We start from the raw sequence: 18906 nt of genomic DNA, 5'->3' as shown, positions 1-18906 counted from the left end.
CAGATGCTGTACAGGTGCATATGAATGAAATATTTATATTACTAAGCATGCTTCTGAAGTAGTTCGCTCTGTGGCTATGCCAGGCTCCCACAATTTCCCCTCTGTTTCTGAACAGGCTTCTCTTTTCACATGGGCACCATAAATAACCATGATTATCCAGACAATCTCCACCTACTACATGTTTTGGAAGGTGGTTAGTTCACTATGCATTTGCACACTTCTTAAGACACCGCAACCATATTTTGCACAGTAGTTTCTGGCATCTAGGAGCATGGCTGGAGGGTGTCTGAGTTTTTATTTAATATTTGGTTTAATAAAGTAATGTTTATCCTTATTGCTGAAAAATTAACACATAAATTAAGGGTATCTTGGAGTGCAGCTAAACTTATGGATTTTGCCTCCATTTGAGGACATTTGTTATTCATATGACAAGTCAATCACAGTAATGGCAAGTCCTGATGAAATATGGCTTTATTTGGTATTCATAACACTTGTTTTGTAGACTCTCTGTATCAGGTTGGTTTTTGTCGAAACATCTAATTTACTGTGCAATCTCTTGAGAATGTGCTTTATTTTATGTAGTAATGAATGGCTATGAACCCAGTTTTTTGTTTTGTATAGTTTTCTCTCTTTTTTGTTATTTTATTATATATTTCTTAGTGAAGTGTTATTTTAACTTAATAATAAAGTTTTTAATTTTAAAAGGATTAAGGAGCAGGTTTTCGTCCATGTTTAAACACAATTGGACAATCTTTTGAACCAAGATGGTGGACCAAACCATTCGAAACTGCACAGATCTTAACCACTCATTTCAAAACTGCACTAATTTCTTTCATTTCTTAGGACCGATAAGAGCGGGCAAGGTAGTCTCCTATTTAGGGCAGTTCCACCCCAGTCATCCCTCTTGTTTACCTTTGCAGCACCCACCTTCACTTCCACTAAAATATGGGCTTCACCTGATCACCCTTTGTGGGCTGAGTAAGAACTTTGGGGGAGCCCCTAATTATCTCTTGGGATTCCCTGCTTTCTCCTCCTTCATGCTGTAGAGAATCTTTTACTTTATTTTATTTGGTTGATTGGCATTCAGTTTGGGCAGGTAAGGAAAGGTCAGGTCTGAAGTTAAAGATCTCTTTTAAAACCATCGAAGTTGATGGCCATCACTGCCTCCTGTGCAAGTGAAATCCATAGTTTAACTCTGCACTGCATGGAAAAATACTTTGTTTTGGCTGTCCTGAATTGTCCATCATCATTAAACATCATTGGATGTCCATGAGTTCTAGCATTCTGGGAGTTCGATTAACACATTCCAGCGGGACAAAAGCACTCAAAGACACTGCAAAGCAGGGTCAGTAAGGGTCAGTGCCTGATGAGAGTCCTCCTGAGGGCCAGATGGAGAAGGTTAGGGGCACCTATTTGTCATGGACCTGCAGTCCACCATCCCTGGGGTGGGCCAGTTCATGTGGGAATGTTGAGGGAAGAGGCAACAAGTGTTTCCCTACCAGTGCTTTTTTTTTTCTGGAGGTACTCAAGGGTAGTCAGTACTGGCACCTTTTTTCTAGAAGAAGAGCACTAGTGAAAAATATGGCAATGGTTGCAATAACTTCATGGTGAGTACTGGCACCTTTTTTTCTAGAAGAAAAGCACTGGTCCCTATGCATCCCATACATACAGCCCCATTTGTTAAGTCTGTAGCAACCCGAGGTGAGTCAGGAACTGGGAACCAGGGGCTATGAGACAAGCTAGTGGTCAGAACCAAAGACTGAGGCAAAACCAAGCTAAAGGTAAAGGGTAAAGGGACCCCTGACCATTAGGTCCAGTCGTGGCTGACTCTGGGGTTGCGGTGCTCATCTCGCTTTATTGGCCAAGGGAGCTGGTGTACAGCTTCCGGGTCATGTGGCCAGCATGACTAAGCCGCTTCTGGTGAACCAAAGCAGTGCACGGAAATACCCTTTACCTTCCCGCAGGAGCGGTACCTATTTATCTACTTGCACTTTGATGTGCTTTCGAACTGCTAGGTTGGCAGGAGCTGGGACCGAGCAACGGGAGCTCACCCCGTTGCGGGGATTCGAACCACCGACCTTCTGATCGGCAAGTCCTAGGCTCTGTGGTTTAACCCACAGCACCAGCCGCGTCCCTAAAACCAAGCTAGGACAAACTAAAAGGCAAAATCAAAGAATGAAAAATACAGGAACAAGTCAGGAAAAAATGTGTTGCTCAATTACCCCTCTGTTTCACTAGTATTACAAGTATACATATGCTGATAGGTAATGCATGGCTGCATTTTTTAAAAAAATTCCTTGACCTGTCCTCTTTAATCTGTAGTAAGTCTTACCCGACATAATTGCTTTGACTACACAATAACAAACCTTTCACATTTCCTAAACAATGAACAATCTTTGCTCGTGATTTACAGCAGAAATATTGAGTGCAGGGAACATTGCTATCTAGATAGTTAAATGAAACTTCAGTGTCAACAATTTATAGCACTAAACCTACTGTGCTCATCTTCTAATTTATCTGCCTTATTATTGACCCAGGCCTGATTCGTGTATTAGATGCGGAGATTCACCTTATTGCATACTTCTGAAGCCAGCAAATATTAACTAAAGTAACAACAACAACAACAAAAAGAATTGGTTCTTTGCCATGGAAAAATATATAAACGTTGAAAGCATTAATCTGATAACATTTGTAGAACTGCAACCCAGCACAGAACTGTTAACCAGTTTATCTGTATTTGATTCATAATGCTAGGTGATCCAACACATGTGAAAACATATTCGTTTAAAACAGCGGGTTAGATTCTGGGGGCTATTTGAACACCATAACAAACCATGCCATTCTGTTTAGTGTGTTATCTTCAAACCTTCCTAATTTCCTGATGTCCTCCTTAGTTTCCTATTTCACTGCAAAATATGGTTTGGCTTTAGAACCAAACTGAGTAAACTGGGGATATTTAATGCTTGCAGAGTAGAATTGAAAACCACAGCCAGAATGTGTTTCCAGTTCTTGATCATTATTATTATTTTTAACCAACTGTAGTTTCCCCCGTTCTTATTTAATTTCAAGCTATGGATTTGTCATGAAATGAGAAGTCAGGGAGGGTATCAGAACATGCAAGGAAAGGAGGGATTGTGAGAGCTTGGGTGTCGTTAGTGTACTACTGCTAAACCATGGATGGGCATTACAATTAAACAAAGCTTGACTTGTAAATCTTTATCTCACATTTGTCATAAACCCACTACATGGCCTGTGTAAAACCATTATTGCTCAACTGCAGCCTCCTCTCTGCATTGTGTGGATAATAACAATACTTGGCTGGCCTCGCAGTGGTGTTGTAAGGAACGCTGGGATAAGAATTCAAAGTTTGCTGGCCTCTCCTAATTTCCCCATTGCTACATCATGCCCTGAGGAAAGTTAGGTATGCCCAGCAATGGAAAACAATACTGTAATATGTAACTTGTATCTAAGATTGGCCTCCATACATGAGTACTGGAGGTGGCCAATATAGTACCAAAAAGAGGGGTCCAGGAGTGCAGGAAGTTACATGCCAGTAAGCTTAGCATGTATTTTCGGGGCGGGGAATGGCATTACTACTTATTAAATATAAAACATCATTCTAAAGCATATATGCTGAAGGCATATTGAAGAAAAATACTTGTGGAAGAAGAATTGGTATAGCTTCTCCAGTAGTAAGCTTTTTATTGTGAAGCCTCTGAAGTTCTATGAGAGTAGCAATGAGCTTCTGGAGAGGGACAATTAAGTGAACAATGCCTGGTTGCTAAATTTCAGAAATAATCCTCATTTCCAGAGAGGTGAAAAAGGTGAAAAAAAGGGAACTCCCTATAAGAAAACTGAGGACTTTGGAGTGAGAAAAACAACAACAATGAGTAATGGGGCAGGGACATGACAAGAAATGTATAAAATTAAGCATGGTGTGTAGGAAGCTTTTAGGGGGAAGTTTCTTCTCCCTCATAATTCTAAAACCAGGGGTCACCTAGAAAAGGTCAGTGTTGAGAGATCTGGGACTGGCAAAAGCAAGTACAGTGGTACCTCAGGTTACAGACGCTTCAGGTTACAGACGCTTCAGGTTACAGACTCCGCTGACCCAGAAATAGTACCTTGAGTTAAGAACTTTGCTTCAGAATGAGAACAGAAATCGTGCAGCAGTGGCGCAGTGGCAGCAAGAGGCCCCATTAGCTAAAGTGGTGCTTCAGGTTAAGAACAGTTTCAGGTTAAGAACGGACCTCCAGAACGAATTAAGTTCTTAACCCGAGATACAACTGTACTTCTTCACATGGTGCATAGTTATACTATGAAATTAGCTTCCACAAGATTTGTTGACGGCCACCAACTTGACAGCTTTAAAACGGGATTTTAACAAATTAATGGAGGATAAGGCTATCCATGGCTGCTAGTCATAATGGATTATCCTGCTCTTTGCACAAAGGATAGTGACCAAAACACTTGATCTAGAACAAACTCAAAGCCTTGAGAGCATGGTCTCCAAACCTTTGTGTAAAACCTGAACTGGGACTCCTCCAGACCTGGATGAAATAGAACACACATAAAATGTGGATTCCCTAACATTACAGGTGTGCTGTATATTACATTGAGGATCAGAAGTGCTGGTACTCTGCAAACTAGCTGCTGGGAAACAAAACCAGGAGAGGGCTATTGCACTTATTTCTTGCTGAGCGCTGAACCAATAGGCCTTTTATTTGATCCAGCAGGGCTCTCATTCTTAAAACCTTGAAGCATGCAGAGGGGGTATGTAGGCAACTTGTTAGTTTCATAGAAGACATATGAGGTCAAAAGAACCCAGGTGTGCCTTGTGTTTAGTTGCTTATTTGTATTTTAAAATTGCTTCAGTACTGTTTCCGTGAGCTGCTATAACTCTATGTTTCATTGCAACTGACATGAAAGCAGTCTAAACATTCAACATTGATTAGCATCTTAATTAGGTTTTGGTACTTTGCTTGTTTGTTTGTTGTAAGCAGCAATAAGTCACTAGCTACAATGCAGATGTGAAGACTTCTGATCAGCTGACAGTAATTGCATTTACAGATGCTGTATGAGCTGACTGTGAATGTATTGTTAAAGAACATTGCTCTTAAATACTACACAGGTTATATTTTATTATATTTGCGACATCCATTTTCAAGGGGGGAGAGGGAACTTGGCTGCACAATTGTTAAGAATCTGTTCATCTATTTTTGCACTGATTTCAGTTTAAAGTACAATTAAGATGATAAGGGCTGCTCCCTACACATTTGGGCAAACTAAACTCAAAACAACGTAGTTTTGAACACCACCCCAATCTCTGAGCAGTGAGAAATTCCAGGAGTTCCAGGCAGTTACATGGGGTTCAGTTTCCTTGGAATGAGGGCAGCAGATATATGCCTTATTTAAACATATACACAACCCGAGCCTAAGATGGAAAGGCTTTCAGCTTTAGCACACCAAAAGGTTTTGCTTTTCCCATAGTGTTACGGCAAAATCTGGGTGCGAGGCTGCTCTGCCACCCAGCTCATCGGACTAAGTCCGTGGGTCCCTGTGGAAGAAAATGAGCTCAGCCGGACGCAGGAGCAAACTGTAGAAGATCCAAGTTTATTGCGCAACAGGTTCAAGGCGAGATTGAACCCCGAGAATGGGGCGACATAGACTTTTAAAAGTTCCCTCCAAGTCCCAGAATACAGTGCACGAAACGTCATGAATACATTTTGGGAAGGTTGGGTTTCATGGATTACATCATGAATATATTACACACGTCATGAATATGTTTACAGAGAGGTGGGGTTACACTGATTAACATTTAAGACAAGGGAGGGGGGAATGTGCAGAGTGAGGGATATACATAAATAAACATTTCTTGAGTACCGGTGGTGGCAGGACAATGGGACAGTGATATGCAGCGTCTGCCACCTGGTATTGCCCGGAGGAAGGGTTAGGCAGGACGGTCTGACAGGATTAAGAAGTTCCTGTGTACGTGACTTGTCGTCTTGAAGATTATGGAGGTAGGGGTAGCAACATGGAGTCCAGAGGCAACTGAGTTGAATGTCACCAGGATGGAGAAAATCGGAGTTGTGGTTGATTTTATATCAATTTCTAAAGGTTTCAATGCTTTCCAGACTCACGTTAGGAATAGGGCGAGAGAAAGGCATAGGAAAGATGGGGCTTATTCCGCCCGCGTGAAGACAGGAAAGAGAGCCTTTTATTTACAAGGCAGGGGTACAGTGTGGTGCCTATGCAATGGTGCGGGGGCTGAGGGTTCGAGGCCGGCTGGGCACTGCAGGGGCCATCGCCTCGGACCCCTTCAGGGAGCGGTAGGGAAGGATGGGTACCCCCCCCCCTGTTCCTTCCGTATCAGTCCCCCATTCGGAGATAGATTTGCATTAAAGTTCTGCAAGAACTTGCAAATCTTTTCTCCGCACCCTAAATCTCGGTGAATGTAGGGGTGCCCTGTGAGTGGGAATAGTGGGCAGCAAAAGAGGGAACAACACGGACGAATAAAATTACTTGTGGCACCCTAGCTCTTTCAAACACTTTCAATAGTGGTGTATGCTTTACATTTAGCAGGAAGGTCCACTACTGACTGAAAAAATGCAGTTTGCTTTTTAGCCCCACCGTTTTTGTGTTTTCAGGTGCCAAGCTAGCTCTTCTATGGTCTCACACCGGCATAGTGGTACAGTAACACATCCTGCTGAATCCCCTCAGGGCTTTCATTTAACCATGTCGCCTGGCACCCACCATAGCTGGCACAGGCTCGGACACATCATGAGGGATATGTCTTCGCCTTGGTCTTTCTATGGGTTTTTTCATTATTGCAGGCTCTGGTCTCGCACTCCTGGAAAATTGTCCACTTGCTCTTAAAGGACCAAAAGCTAGTTGCAGCCTGGATACACGTGCCCAATTCCAGTAGAGTCCAATTTGAATTTATCTTGCCCCGTGGTTCTCAACTTTTCAAAACCAATATGTTAAAACCAAAGCCATTCTTAAGGGGCATTTGTCCAAATGAGTCAATTTAACTCTATAAGGGACCATTCTTGCTACATCAAGGCATATACAATTTTCTTGTTACCAATAATAATATTACGTATGGTAGTCGTGTCCTCAAATAAATAAATAAAATTTGGGACATGATCTACACCCAATTTCATCTGGCATCCTAATTAAAACATCTCAAATAATAATAAGGAGTGTTGCTTCAAATCTATCTGATAAAATATGGTTCCGATAATAATACTTGGTTGTGGTAGATTAATTTCGCAGCTATAGATGAAAACCAAGATTAATAAGTAAATAAATGCAGAACAATTGCTACTTGAAGACAGTACTGAATCTGCAAGAGATGCAGGGAAATCATAGAAAAGATTTGAAATAGTTTTCTGGAACAGAAAGAAAGAAATAGTAAAATCTGGGAACTTCATATATAGAAAAACATTGAATGCATAAATAAATGGGTAGGGAAGGTTGGCACTCTTCAGAGTGCCAGGTGGGACAAGGAAATATGATCATCAGTTGACTTGATCTAAGTATAGTCTGCTCTATTGGAAAGCATTGTAATATATGGGAAAGCATTGTAATATATGGGAGTCCTCCATGAAGACTTGGGGTGTAAGCCATATCCTTCTGCTGTTCATAGTTATGTATGTTACATTACACAGAAATTTTTCTTTTGTGGAGATAACACATAATCAGACACACTTCAACATTCCTACATAATAACACATAATACACAAAACCAACTAATTAAATATCATTTGCATATTGACATAATTGTGATCCTTTACGCATGTATCTTTTGAATCCCTGGAGCACCGAGGCTTGAGGTTCAAGTGAAAAAATGTCCTCGCTATTCAACTCTTCCCCGTCAGTCTACATCCTTTGAAAGAGATAGCTGTGGGCACTCTGGCGTCTGTTGTGCAGGTCTTGTGATCGCGAAGAACCGAGTTGAGGGAGGGGTTGTTGCCGCTTGAGTTGAGGGAGGGGTTGTTGCCGCTTTTCATCATTGCACATCTGTATAAGTGATATCCTGTAAGGGGGCAGGGTTTTGGGGACTTAAAACACGGTTAGTCTAGAAAGAGAACTGTAAAAATACAAAGGTAAAAAAAAAGGGAAGAAAAAAAAAATTAGATTACCAGTCAGATGAAACCAGACTTGACACAGAGACATCAGACTTAGAAAAGAATTATTATTAAATAATACAAAGATATTATCAAAACCACACGGATTACTACTGGACTGAAAAAATTGGGAAAACAATGGGGGGAAACTTAATTTAAAATTGTGCAAGTACCTTGCACTAGCCAAAATGATAGAATTAATAAGAAATGCTCAGGCAAAAGGTAAACAAATACCATTCCACAAACAATGTTTGGTTGTGCTTCGATTAACTTCATAGACATCATGGAAAAACGGATTAAATAAATGGAAAACAGATTATTTGTAATTTTAAAAGTGTCAAAGCCACAAAGAGATTCAGGCTTGTTTCACGGAATAGAAAGAAAGTCGCTGTGGGAGGAAAAAAGGGGACAAACACTTTGTTATCGGGGTTCACATATCCTGTTAAAAGGAAAAATTATTTCATGTGAGAAGCCTGTCAGGAAATGCTGTTCCTAAAATGCAGACAAACAAAGTCTGTGATTTTAATCCCATTGAGGGGTGGAATTCTTTGATATTTACCTGTGAAAAGAATTTGGCATGTTAAGATTTCAAACTTGGGACACATTAAGGGTGATTTCTCTCAATGGTTCCAAGTTTTACATAAAAAAAAAAACCTCCTCCCCCCCCACAGTTCCCCCTCCTTCCTCTCTCTCTCTCTCTCTCATTTCTTTTCCTATCCTTTTTTTTTTTTTTTTTTTTTTTTTTTTTTTTTGCTGATCTAGTCTCTGTGCATGTGTGGAGTTCATGTCTCAGCAAACCTTTTATACTATTGAAATGTTGCATCTTTTGGCAAAATTACCATTTGAATAAAGGAAATGAAGGGTAAGGAGTAGATTTAAAAAATAGGGTTAGATTTTAAAGCAAAAAAGAGAAACTCAGCAATTCAAGTATTCACCAAAGCTAGCAATTTCAGCCCAAGCAAAGGGACTGCTTCCTTTATGTACAGGAAAGGGCTATCATTATTGGTCATTTTATCTGGTCATTCGCGGAACAATCAACCGCTCTCTTATTTATGAGTAAAAATGGCCAGTCAGAATTCATAGGATTTTAAACATTCTCAGTCAGTTCAGCCTTACCATTCGCAGACAAATTTTTCTCCTGCCCTTTATTTACAGGATTGGTCAAGGCTAATTCTACTTGATTATTCATTTGTATGTGCTTAAACTTTGAGTGGACTTTTAAGTCTGATTTTTGTAAATAATAGACAAAACGATAAACACTGTAATCACTTAAATGCCTGATATCACCAGTTCTGCTTCAAACATCATGGCTTCACCTCACACCTTTTAAAAAAACAAAGAGCAAATCTGGGCTGAATTTCAACTCATCAGCCACAAATTGGGAAAGTTGAAAGGGACCTGGGGTCATCTAGTCCAACCCTAAAATACAGGGTTCATAGCAAGATTTGTACTACCAGAAACACACACATACTTATGTACACAGACACAACTGGGGAAGAGATCACAAGCCATGCGCCTATCACAAACCATGCGCCTATCATGTACTAAGGAAGAGGAAAATAAAAGTACCCAACTAGTTTGAGTGAGAGTTTACTTCCTTAGACTAAAGAGTGAAAGTTCCTAGATAAATTATCTTTAAAGACTGAAGTGAACATTTTTCCTAAGATAGGGAGAGGATCTCTTATAAAGCATAGTTTAAACAGCCATAGATTTGATTTAAAGGAATACAAGAGTGAACAATTTTCCTGAACTTGCAGAGGAATAGTAAGCCTAATCTATGCCCCCCCACCTTTGCAGTTTCCTTTAAAGGAAGCTTACTCGGGAGTAAATTTACCTGGCACAGAATAAGAAGGAGAAGGGAAAAAACCTGAAAGAGACAGAATGAAACAAGGGGGGCATTTTCTAAGAAAAGAGGCCAGGACGTCTTATAGAGACTGATATCAGGAGCTTTACAATAACTCTTCTGTCCAACCAAATCAAAGTTAAAACTGGACTCACATAATTTTCTTAGAAGGAACACCATACCTTCATAGGCATATGCTTAATGAAGTACATACACTGCATTTTAGCTTGAGAGAGCAGTTGGCTCAACTAGGCTTTTGCAGCAGAAACATTTGGTTATCAGCACCTTCCAAAATAAGACGGTAGACTCACGATCTCAAAAGTTGGGGCAAAGCAAGAGGTGGGGTAAACATTTGCACACTTCATTCTCATCTTGTCTTATTTAGGACTGCTAAGATCCAGCATGGCTTCCTTAGATTTAACTTTTGAAGCAAGCTTGCAGTTTAAACTATGCACACTTAAGAAAGGCAGTCTGCCAGAGACAGAAGGAACAGACAACACACATAACAGACAACATGTAAACATACATATTCTCATATATGTATTAACAGACAGCACACATAACAGACAACATGTAAACATATATATTCTCATCCTTTAGTTGGTTATTGCAAGGAGTTGGGCCACTACCTTTGGCTTCATTAAGTGAAATTAGTAGGAAGGTCCCACATGGTTTTATGAGCCTCCTTGCCTCTTCAAACACACCACCAGTTAATCAAACTGGTAGGGCTCACAACGCTTGGTTGACGGGGTACCCCTTTATGTTTCACGCGTGTCTAGACAGAAAGAGGGAAAGAGAAGGGGTCGGTGAGGATTGGTAGGTCTAGGAGATTGGTATACTTAACATGAGGATTTATAGGAAAAGAGGGGTCATCAGTCGCTTGGCAACTTTCTGAGAGAGTTTTTAAAGAGCTCTAGCTATCCGGTATTTCATATTTCCTTCCGATTTCCTTAATCAATAACCTGGGGTCCCTTTCCACTCTGCCGATCCCGCCCAATTCCTCATGGGCTATCCCTCCTGGCAACCTCCTTATCTATCGTCACAATCTCAGGAAAAGGGGCCCTACTGGACGCCCGCGCCGTGCGGTGCCAGATCGGGTGATCCCTGGATAGAACTTCGAACTGAAAATCCCCCTTGCTTTTGGAAGCGGGCTCACGCACGATACACGTGTTACGTGGCTCCGACCAGTGCGGCTGGGATTGGGATAGAAAGCAAGACCACTTCCTGCCCCCTAGGAAGGACGCTCGGGAAGATCGGAAAAAGAGCTCCAACCCCTTGCTTTCAACTGGGATGCCCGTTGCGGAGAGTCGGCTATCTTTCAAGTCGGGTCTCTCCGTCTTACTTTCGGGCTCCCAATTGGTGCGGCTGGCTGGAGATTTAAGGAAAAGAGATAGAGCTCAGAACCCCCCTTTCGGGTTGAGCAGCGGTCCACGGTCTCTCTCACCACTTGGACCAAGAGACAGGCGAGAAGGAGCGATAGAGAGGAGGGCAGAGAATTCAGTTGCCAGGAGACTTCCACCCCCTTCCCACCAGTGCACTGGATTTTTCCTTTTCCTTATACTCACGCGTCTTCTATGATGATCCCGGGATCGATGAATAAGCCGGCTGGATCCCTCTTTTGCTCCCCGGCTGAACTCCTAGGGCTTTCGATTACCGCCCGGGAGATGGCTGGGGGTCCAAAAGGGTCTTCCCAGGCAAAATGGCCCGGAGCCGGCTGAAGATTTCGGGGCCCCCAGTCAGCAGCTCGGGAGAACCGCAAGCCCCACGTTGCGGCGCCAACTGTTACGGCAAAATCTGGGTGCGAGGCTGCTCTGCCACCCAGCTCATCGGACTAAGTCCGTGGGTCCCTGCGGAAGAAAATGAGCTCAGCCGGACGCAGGAGCAAACTGTAGAAGATCCAAGTTTATTGCGCAACAGGTTCAAGGCGAGATTGAACCCCGAGAATGGGGCGACATAGACTTTTAAAAGTTCCCTCCAAGTCCCAGAATACAGTGCACGAAACGTCATGAATACATTTTGGGAAGGTTGGGTTTCATGGATTACATCATGAATATATTACACACGTCATGAATATGTTTACAGAGAGGTGGGGTTACACTGATTAACATTTAAGACAAGGGAGGGGGGAATGTGCAGAGTGAGGGATATACATAAATAAACATTTCTTGAGTACCGGTGGTGGCAGGACAATGGGACAGTGATATGCAGCGTCTGCCACCTGGTATTGCCCGGAGGAAGGGTTAGGCAGGACGGTCTGACAGGATTAAGAAGTTCCTGTGTACGTGACTTGTCGTCTTGAAGATTATGGAGGTAGGGGTAGCAACATGGAGTCCAGAGGCAACTGAGTTGAATGTCACCAGGATGGAGAAAATCGGAGTTGTGGTTGATTTTATATCAATTTCTAAAGGTTTCAATGCTTTCCAGACTCACGTTAGGAATAGGGCGAGAGAAAGGCATAGGAAAGATGGGGCTTATTCCGCCCGCGTGAAGACAGGAAAGAGAGCCTTTTATTTACAAGGCAGGGGTACAGTGTGGTGCCTATGCAATGGTGCGGGGGCTGAGGGTTCGAGGCCGGCTGGGCACTGCAGGGGCCATCGCCTCGGACCCCTTCAGGGAGCGGTAGGGAAGGATGGGTACCCCCCCCCCTGTTCCTTCCGTATCACATAGTCACAGGCTTGGAATCAAAAACAAAGCAAGCATGGCTCTGACTCCTAACTTCTGCCTTCAGCCTACTCTCACCTCTCACACACTCTGGTGGTCCATAGATGGCAACTATGGCCATTCTTTCACAAAGGAACTTGCCTGATTAGTTCAACAATGGAATCTGCAATTAGATTTTAACCCTTGCTAGGTCCAGGACCCCATGAATCAGGAGGCTACCTCCCCTCCGCAAGAAAATCATAAAACTACACTGCTCTGAAACTATTGCCTATACTTGCTTATTTTACTTCTGAGTGTAAAAAATAAAATAAAAATCAAATCTGGCTGTAAAATTGTAAAGGAACATATGTTCAAAAGTGGCAATGAGGAAATGGATAAATGTTTATAATACTTTGGGCTAAAATCCTGCCCACAGTTAATAGTTCTGTGGAAATCAAATATCTTGCTGAATGCAGTCTAACTAGCATTATGGGATGCGTCCTTCATGCGCTGCTCAAGAAATTCTGCTCAACTTATCGCAACTCATTTATCTTCCCCCCTTGAAATTCCTGAGATCCTCTCACCAATAGCAACCTCCAAATTCCCCTTGAAATGTTCGAGCAGAAAAAGCAAGAGACTCCCATGAGGCATATTATCAGTTCTGTTGAAACTCTTACATTCCCCTTGAAATCCCTGTGATGTTGTACCCAAAGCAGGAACCACCAAATAGGCCTTGAGTTTTTGTGCAGTGTGTTTTTGGGTGGGGGACTGCATGTTTCAATGCTTTTACTTCAGAGTCCTTGAAATGATAAAATATCACCCTGGCTTACTTGGATAGCTCAGGATACAAATGTATAAGCAGGAAACTTAAGGCTGAGCCTGAAACATAAAGGTGAGCTAAATTCTCTCTATCCTTTCCACCAGTTAAAACAGATCTTCTATGGGGCTCTAACATAGGGCTGTTATGGGATCTTCCGATAAATAGTCCCAGGAGTCTTTGGTTCTGCCTGCAAAAATTATGGCAATGGTAGTTTACTCTTCTCAGAGCTACAATTCCTGGCACCCTTAATAAACTACAGTTTCTAGGAATCTTGTTGCGGAAAACCATGTATGCTGTGGATGTGACCAGAAAGGATTTGTCATTCTTGATTGACAATCCGCATAAATCTGGACAGCATGACCATGAGCTATTTTATGACTATGTGTTTATTTTAATTACCGTACTTTTCTGTGTATAAGATGAGCTTTTTAAATTTAAAAATAATGTGAAAAAATTGGGTCATCTTATGCACGGATATTGCAGAGGGTGGACTAGCGATTGGCTCCTGCTGCGAGCAGGCGATTTTCAGTGGCAAGTGGGCCGATGATTGGTGGCTTCGGCGGCGCTTGCTATTGTCAGCATTGTTCAGATGGGTGAGTGATTTTAGGCACCCCCCAAAAAAAGCTGCAAAACTGATGGCAATCCCCTCCAAAAAATAGCTCAACAACTCTGGGCAATCCTCCCCATTTTCTTAATTAGGAGTCCCCCAAAATAGGGGGCATCTTATACATGGGGCGTGTTATACACTGAAAAATATGGTAATTAATTTTTAACTGTTTTATGCCACCTTATACTAATGATTTCAAGGTGCTTTGCAAAACAACAACAGACACACACACAAAAAAACACAAAAACATCAGTACAATGACAGACGCACACAAAAGTACCACTTTAAAATATTGCATTCCCAAAACACAGATCTGCCTCAGTTCATAAGTGCCATTCTACAAAACGATGCATGATTGAATTGCTCTGTCATAAGTCAATCATCTCCCCCAGACCCACACACGCCAACTGTAATCTGCTTCAGAATAAGCCAGAGTATGTTTCCCATAAATCACGATAACGTTTGCAACAGAATCTACTTTAATAGGCTTGCCTCCTATCATATTGTTGGATCATTAGGCGGAGTGTAGACCGGAATCATTCAGTCCTAATCCTCCAGGCATAGAGGGCCCCCATGTGTTTGTTCTGTAAATGCATTGCTAATTGATGCTCCTATTTCCTTTTCTCAAAGGGAAGCTGTTTTCTGTTTAGGCGGCCATTTAATGCATGGAATGCACATGTCACTCTGTGCATTCTGATACTGCACATGAGTCCGAACAATCTGCAGATGTGTAAGATTCCTAACCAACTCAAAGCATCACAGTGTCAGTCAGCAAATCAACTCAAATCATTCCAACTCAAATTATTAAAAATTTTACTTAGGGGCAGATAAAAGTAGTTATCAAAATGATTTTATTTATTTATATCTATTGCATTTATATCCCACCTTTTTCTCCAAGGAGCTCAAGGCAATGCACATTGGCTCCCAATTCCCAGCATCTCATCTAATCCCTTATCTGAAGAGCACAGTTGTTGGGCAGGGGCATAGTGGGCAAGGCAGTCCCTTAGATATTCTGGTTGCTGTGTTGTTGTTTTAAAATGGAAGTATCATTTCAGTGCTCCTTCCTTAGTGTGGTGGAACAGATCCCTAGCTCAGTTGAGCCTAAGGCAGACAAAAAAAATCCTAACACTAACTAGCTATTTCCCCACCACCACCTTTTCCAGCTGAGTCTTCAAGAAGCTCAGAAGAACCCCTCCCTGACTTATCCTTGACCCTGTCTCCAAACTGGAGTACCAGTGCCTTGCTAGCTCTCTAGCTTCATCATCAATGCCATCTCCTGTGAAAAAGGATTCACACACACACACACACACACACACACACACACACACACACACGACTCTTCACCTGGCAACAAGGCTAGGATTAAGAACAGAAGAATGTAACAGCTAAGGACCCCATCTGGTCCAGCATCCTTTTCTCACATTGGCCAACCAGATACCCCAACAGGAAACAAGTAAGCAGGACCAGAGTGCAGCAGCAGTGAACTTCCCAGCTGTGATCCCCAGCAGCTAGTAATTCAGAGGAATGCTGCCGTAGATCGTGTAGATAGAATATAGGCATTGAGGATACTGATAGCCTTACTCTCCATGAATTTATCCAACCCTCTTTTTGAAGCCATCTAAGCTGGTGGCCATCATTACATCTTGTGGTATTAAATTTCATAGTTCAGTATGAACTTTTGCCTGTCCTGAATCTTCCAACATTCAAGTTCATTGAATGGATTCAAGTTCTGTTATTAAGAGAGAGAGGTAGGGGAATACAGTGGTATCTCTGGTTACAGACGCTTCAGGTTACAGACTCCGCCAACCCAGAAATAGTACCTCAGGTTAAGAACTTTGCTTCAGGATGAGAACAGAAATCGTGCTCCGGCGGCGCGGCAGCAGCGGGAGGCCCCATTAGCTAAAGTGGTACCTCAGGTTAAGAACAGTTTCAGGTTAAGAACGGACCTCCAGAACAAATTAAGTTCTTAACCTGAGGTACCACCACTGTATCTCCTCTATCTACTTTGTCCATACCCTGCAGAGTTGCATACACTTCTATCATGTCTCCCTGCATCATTCCCGCCGCCACCCCCCTACCAAACAAAATTACAAAGTTGTAAACTTTTCTCTTCCACTCTTGGTTATGGAAACACCTCCACACCGCCTTATGCTAATGTTTGTGGGCTTTTCAAAACAAAAACAAAAAACACCCCATTGCTTCTGTATAATATTATATCCTCTTCGAACACAACTCTGTTTCCCCTAATCATGTTATTAGTCTTATTACCTGATAGCCACCAACATGGTTAACTAGGGTTGATTCTACTATATTTCTTATTACTGTGCCACAAAAAGGGCTGCTGCTGCATCCTAATGATTCTTTGGAATGTTTAAAGCTTTGGGACTTATTTCATCTTTGAATAAGCCCTGCTAACATCCAGTATCTTGAGGAAGGAAGTCTAAGGCCTGGCCAATCTGTGCATTTGCTGTAGTAAATCCCCCAGTGTATGACAACCATAGAATCATAGATTTGGAAGGGGCACCAAGAGTCATCTAGTCCAACCCCCTGCAATGCAGGGATCTTATCTATAGCATCCATGACAGATGGGCATCAAACCCCTGCTTAAAAACCTCCAGTGAAGGAGGTTGCCATCTCATATCCACACAAAAACATAAAATTGTTACACACTACCCCAATCTCTGAGCACTGAAAGATTCCAGGGGTTATGAACACTTACCCAGGATTTAGTTTCCTTGGAATGAGGGACAGTGGAGACTGTGGTGTCTTTAGGATATATGGTTTATTTACACATATATACACCCTGAGCCTAAGATGGAGGAGCTCGCAGCAGTAACACCCCGAAAGATCTTGCTTCTTCCATCGTCAAAGCTTTGCATCCAGCCTAATTAAGCTGATTCTCAGCCTGCAGCCTGTTTTCAGCTCAGCTCTCACACAACTCAGTGCATGGAAAGCAGATGTTCTGCCACTGAGCTATGGCATTTCTCATTGAAATTGTGTGCCTCAGATTTCTAGTCTGTGAGTCAACAAGGAAGCTGCTCAGCTGGTAAATGAGTGGAGAAGACAATTGTACTCCAACAACATCTGGAGGCTATAGATGACAATTCCTAATTCTAGATAACACATGCAACTAGGTTCACAGAATCAACTTGTTCCATCATTGGAGTATCCTATGTGCTGGTCTCCTGGAGCTCCCCCCTCCCAGCCACTGTATGTTGATTCTTCCTAACTTCAGTGTGTACTGCTGCTTTTTCAGGAGTCCTTCTTTGCACCTGAGACTCTAAGGTCCACCTTGAGTTTTGAGGATCCTGGTGACAGTCTTATTCTCTGAGGATGTTTTATCCAGTTTGAAGAGTTGGCTGGCCTTTACACTTAGAGCTTCCCCCAACATATCACTAGAATTTGAACACCCACTGTATCCATCAATCAGTGCCTCTTAATACAGCCAACAGTGGTTTACAACAAACTGAGAGCAATAGTAAAACAACAATATATAGCAAGTATAACATTACAATATAATGAAAGGTTATTAATTGAACTAAACTTAAACTGATTTATGGTTTACACTGTTTATCTGACAACCATATTTGTAGCTTCTTTACCTCATACATACAAGACATAAAGAAATAAAAGTCAATTCCATGTTGCAGTGGAAAAATAAAAATGAACCATGAGTCTTAAAATGCTGCAGTAGTCTTTAGACATCTAATTGTTTTATGGGGAACGGGTATCCCACAAACCAAACTGATTGTGCTGGTGTGCTCTGTATGCTTCACATTCAATGTAAATGGTCATTTAAATAATGAGATTGTAAAGTCATCCCTGTCACAAACAATCTGAAAATAGCACTCCTTACATATTCCATCAAAGCTTTAGTTTCCCATTGTTCTGTGTAAGTGTGAAGTCCTTCCTTCACCTGATTTTCCTAATTGATAGATACAAATGCTAAGTGTGTGTGTGTGCTTCATCAATATAAATGATTATTACATTATGAAAATTGCTAAGGCTACCAACTGCACTAATAAGGTGATCAGAGCTACACACTTCGTCTTGAGAACACTTGCTAAAACTCCACCAAACTTGTGTTGTTACTGGCATGTTATGCACTGAGCTATAAATGTCATAGTGAGAGCTGTTTTGTAGCAATTAAAATTAGGTTTTGCAATTTATTGTGTCTGTTTAGCTCTGCCTGAGATAGGTTTGGGGGAAGAACCCTATTAAAAAGCATCCACCTAAACTAGAAACCTTGCTTTTGCACATTGAAGCAGGATAATAAATGGATAATTGTTTGTAATGCCGGCCTAAGATGCCCTGATCTGTTTGTCAGTTTGCAATAGAGCTATTTTGTCCTCTCCTCTGCTTTGTCTTTAAACTGCCATGTGTTTCTCACCCCACACCTTTTGGGGAGGAAGCACACCCACATACTTTTACAATGAAGTGATGGTGTGCATGAGTGTTTGCATGTGAAAACCTGAAATCCTGTAGACACTTAACTGGGAATATAAGCCACACTATCCTCAATGGGACTTACTTCTGTCTGTGTGCACGCACACACAAAACTCTGAATCAATTTTGAAGCCATTTATTGTATTCCTACACACAAAACATATAATGCAATTTAAGTAGTTTCTTGGATTAAACCTGTTTTAACTTTCTGCCTGCCTGCCTGCTTGCCTCCTGTTCAGTTAGTATTGCTCTTAGTCTTAGCTAAAAAAATCAGACATGAACAAGCACTTTGGATTCTTCATGCTGTACTGCAAAGTAAATAAATAATGCCACATGGGCTTTGCATGGACACCTACACTCACACAGAGGAGGAGTCATGCAGAATGTAGGTGTGTTTTTCTCCCCTCCTTTTTTCCGTCTTTTT

The 18906-nt window shown here is 41.9% G+C and overlaps 1 protein-coding gene across 13 annotated transcripts in view; it reads left to right on the top strand.

The window, feature by feature from the left end:
• The window catches only part of RBFOX1 (RNA binding fox-1 homolog 1), a 1459388-nt gene that overhangs the window by 670416 nt on the left and 770066 nt on the right, over positions 1 to 18906 (top strand). The gene's annotated exons all lie outside the window — the stretch shown is intronic.

The sequence above is a fragment of the Podarcis muralis genome, chromosome 14 (assembly GCF_964188315.1).
Source record: "Podarcis muralis chromosome 14, rPodMur119.hap1.1, whole genome shotgun sequence".
Taxonomy (NCBI): domain Eukaryota; kingdom Metazoa; phylum Chordata; class Lepidosauria; order Squamata; family Lacertidae; genus Podarcis; species Podarcis muralis.
This window is presented reverse-complemented; position numbering and strand designations above follow the sequence as displayed.